This window comes from Sinocyclocheilus anshuiensis, unplaced genomic scaffold (assembly GCF_001515605.1).
Source record: "Sinocyclocheilus anshuiensis isolate Anshui unplaced genomic scaffold, SAMN03320099.WGS_v1.1 scaffold773, whole genome shotgun sequence".
Lineage (NCBI taxonomy): Eukaryota > Metazoa > Chordata > Actinopteri > Cypriniformes > Cyprinidae > Sinocyclocheilus > Sinocyclocheilus anshuiensis.
This window is the reverse complement of record NW_015539930.1, coordinates 1,568,884-1,573,265: the sequence shown is the minus strand read 5'-3', so window position 1 is coordinate 1,573,265 and position 4,382 is coordinate 1,568,884. Positions and strand designations below refer to the sequence as shown.

Sequence of the window (4,382 nt, the reverse complement as noted above, 5' to 3'; positions counted from 1 at the left end):
TTCTTAACAACTTCTACAATATAGCTATGAAGACAATTAAATTATTTACACTTATTATATACATTTTTTAAGTTAATCCATTGATGTGTATTAGATGATGAATTGAATAGTCACCTCTACTAGTGTAGGTTATGTTTTGGTCATCAGAAAAGAATTAATGAGGAATTATGAATGGTTATGCTATTACACATACATTTCTAACATTTAAATTATTGAAGCCAAATACTTACATTTCCCCAAGCTGTTTAGCTGTAGTACAGTATTCATAGGCTTAATCCTGAAGCATACAGTGGCCCCACTTTTAACTCTCTCTTTATATTTAGGCCTGTCACGATAACAACTTTTTGTTGTGCGATATATTGCCCCAGAAATAATTGCGATAAGCGATATTATTGTGATTTTAAAGACCATTTTATGCCACTGAATATATAATCATAATGTAACAGCATAATAATGCAAGAAGGCCTACACACTTCCAAATGACAACAAACTTTTAATTTGTAAGAATATTTAGATCATGGAAATTAAGTCTCAAAATATTAGATACCTTAAAAAACCTGAATAAATAAACATTTTCTAACAAAAAGTGCAAAGTAACGAGTACAAAAAAAGAAAAATGCACAAAGAACTTGTATGGAGATTTTTCCATCTACAGATTTTTCTCTGACCTTCTTTTCTCTGTAAATGAAGGGTGCACACTATTGCTGAAAAACACAATCACTGCTTAGCAGTCAGATGTCCGTATGCACAAAGGCACAAGGTCATATCTTCAGATGAAACTTTTTTTTGTAGAAGCATTTTTTCAATGTGAACTAGCACCTCATGACTACACCACGTTATGTACGAGAAGCTGCAAAAGACTCAGGCGCAAGTGGAATGTACAAAACATGGTGACATTAATTTTTATATATTAAAAAAAAAAAGTAATTTAATTAAAATTAATTATATTTAAAGTAAATATAATGGGCGATATATTGCGTCACCAAAAATGATTGAGGTCATGTACATATATTGCGCGATAAGTCGATATATTGATTATTGCGACAGGCCTAGTCACATTTAATCTCGAGCATGCTCTTCACAGTCAGTGCATCTTGATATAAAATTACATTAGTACATTAGTTCTAAAGTACCATTATTAGTATCATTACTTAGTATTCGTATTTGCACTAGTAGAAGTACATTACCGGGGCAAAAGTGTTGGTTGTTTTGAAAATTATGCTATTATGGGGCAAAATTCAGTTGATATAAATCATTTTCATAAATACTGAAATTATTTGTTTCACTAATTGTTTAGATCATTACGGTTTTAAATTTAGTAGTATATGTTGATATATGGGTCTGGAGCAAGGTTAAATTATACATTGAAAAGTTGCTAAATTAATGAAGACATGGTAAAAAGTTCCTGTGTGACCTTCATATAATAATAATAATAATTATATAATATAATAATTACTTAACTGGTTCCAGTGCTGAAAGCTCTGTTAATGTTCCCATATTCAGTTAGTTTTAGCAAAAATCAACCCACGGGACTTCAAAAGTTGAAGAAACACACAAATGTGATTATATTCTAAATATATAACCTTTTATTTATATAAAACTTTGCACCACTGTTTGTGCTGGCAGTGTCAAATAGGATCAAGGTTCAGGAGAAATCATTTGTTTTGTCTTCTTGCTCTAGATTGCAGATGAATGGGAATGGCCTATATAAGAATATAATGTAATCCTGTTTTCCTACCTGCATAAAATGCAGTGTTTTTGCAATTTAACATTCAGGTACATCTCCTTTTGCAGCAAAATGTATCATATTGTATCTCAGATGGTGGAGGGCCTAATGATTAGACTGCTAGAGCAAATATTGTGGGTTCAGTGAAGCATGATCATTGTATAACTCTAAAATCACTTTAAGTTGCTTTGGACGCAAAATGTCAAAGTGCAGTAAAAGTTAAATCAGAGATTAGACTGCGAGTTGTTTTGAATGCGGGCCAAGGGCTTCATGCTCTTTAGTAATTAGGATTCCGCACTTTTAAGCGAAGAGAGTTAAATTGCAGATCCGTGAGAGCTCAGGTGATCCGATTCAGCTTGCTTTGTTGTGTTCCCATGAAGTCTTATGCCTAGGTATTTTTGTATTGTATTTTATTGCTATATTCAATCATGGAGACCTTTCATGGATGCTCACTGATCTTAGACTAAACTCACTGGGGCAAACGTAGGAAACTATCTCTGTTGTTGTGCGTAGTGCTGGAGGACGCTGGGTGGAGAACAAAACTGCCTTTGTTTTCTTCATGCCTACACAAGGACCCAGAGTGCACTGAGCCTTTGAGAGCAGGGCTATATTGAGCTGGTGCCCAATTCAGGATTCTTTGACAGATCAGTGTTCCTGGGAAGATGTGTGGGGAAGAAGGAAAATGTGGGGTTTTAAGTGAAAAATGAACACATGTGGCTGATCTTTCAAACCATGGTCGTGTCATTTTGGTCTAAATAGACTTTCTGATAATTTGCATTATGCTTTTAAAGGAATGTTATGCAATTACAATTTCACAAAAAAAAAAAAAATTAAATAATAACATGGAGAGGACTCTAAAATATTGTGAGTCAAGGTCAGTAAAATAATTTGTCCTTTGGGTTGTAAAATGTTATGTGGTGCTATTCCTCCATAATTTGATATTCGTGACACTGGACCACAAAACCAGTCATAAGGGTCCATTTTTAGAAATTGAGATTTATACATCATCTGAAAGCTGAATAAATAAGCCTCCCGTTGATGTGTGGTTTGTTAGGATAGGACAATATTTGCCTGAGATACAACTATTTGAAAATCTGGAATATGAGGGTGCAAAAAAATCAAAATATTGAGAAAATCGCCTTTAAAGTTGTCCAAATGAAGTTCTTAGCAATGCATATTACTAAGCAAAACTTAAGTTTTGATATATTTACAGTAGGAAATTTACAAAATATCTTCATAGAACATGATTTTTACTTAATTTCCTAATGATTTTTGGCATAAAAGAAAAATAATAATAATTTTGACCTATACAATGTATTTTTGGCAATTGCTACAAATACAGTAGTCAACATTTGAAGTGGATCAAAACCTTTCATCAAAGTTGTCCTAAAACCTAAAACCAAAATGCGTTCTTGTCTTAGGACAACTTTGATGAACTTTTTTGATCCACTTCAAATGTTGACTAAGCTGCATACCTGTGCTACTTAAGATATGTGCTACTTAAGATAAGAGAGATGGATATGGTTTTGTGGTCCAGGGTCACATTTATAAATTAATAATTGATGCAAAACTATACTTGTTACTTTTGAAAATTGTATTAAAAATTGGTAGTTCCTAAATGACAACTTTGATAATTTTGGTAGTTACAATCTGGTAGGTCGTATTTCCCAACACTGTATTGCCAATACATAGGCTAGTAAGCATTTTATTATAAATGTTAACTTTAAATGATTTTGAAAATGTGCCAAATATTGTGAATATGGACATTATATGGCCTGCCAGCTCCTCTGCTGTTGAGATTTCATCTGTATTAGACAGTAATTTTTCTCACATCTGTTGATCTTTTTCATAAACAGTAAGTCTTATCACAGACTTTCTGAAATGAGCTTAAGGCACAACATTGACTTCCGTCGGTCTGCTTTTGTCAGTCATCCATTTATGAAATTAGGTCATGGTTCCCTGTAAAATAATCCACTGCTTCTGTCAGTTCAGTCCTGCTGCCCTGGATATGTGCCATGAGCTGTAACAGTGGGCCTTTTCATGTTTGCTAGTGCTTCAAAATCCGCTTTGTAGTCAAATCACTTCATGCTACATTTTGAAGAATGCTGAGAATATACTAGAACTAAACCAGGTGTCTGGGGCGAGTGGAGCCTTGTTTAGTTGTGTAGGAGTGTTTAGAGGCAAGGGAGGGCCTGATGTGGTGAATGGTCGTGTGCTCGGGATCTAATTAGAGCAGCGTGCCTGAACCTGACAGCACGCAGGAATGTGCTGTATGTCATAGGTGATGTCCATTCCATTAGGGGTGCAAAGGTTCAACTTACTCACGGTTCGGTTTTTTGTCACAGCAAAACTCTTAGCTTAAGTGTTTAGCAGGGACCCGTTCTTTGTATGTTGCTTATTACATCCGAGATGAAATGTCACATCCAAGGTATCATCGCGCTAATCAGGATCTGGCTAATTCGGTTCTTCAAACGCAGCTGTTGTTGATGATTAGTATGACTGGATTGAGTTATCTGAGATAATTGCGCGTTCATGGGTTGGTTTAAAAGGGGCTATGTATTAGGGCTGCACGATAAATCGCATGCGATATTTAACGCACCTCTTATCAGTAAAGCCGGTTCTGTAATCAGCGGTAAATCTCCATCCCGTGGCGTCG

The 4,382-nt window shown here is 34.9% G+C and overlaps 1 protein-coding gene across 4 annotated transcripts in view; it reads left to right on the top strand.

Moving 5' to 3' along the window:
- LOC107686823 (protein kinase C and casein kinase II substrate protein 3-like) overlaps positions 1–4,382 on the top strand; it is a 56,440-nt gene that overhangs the window by 1,031 nt on the left and 51,027 nt on the right. The window lies entirely within an intron of this gene.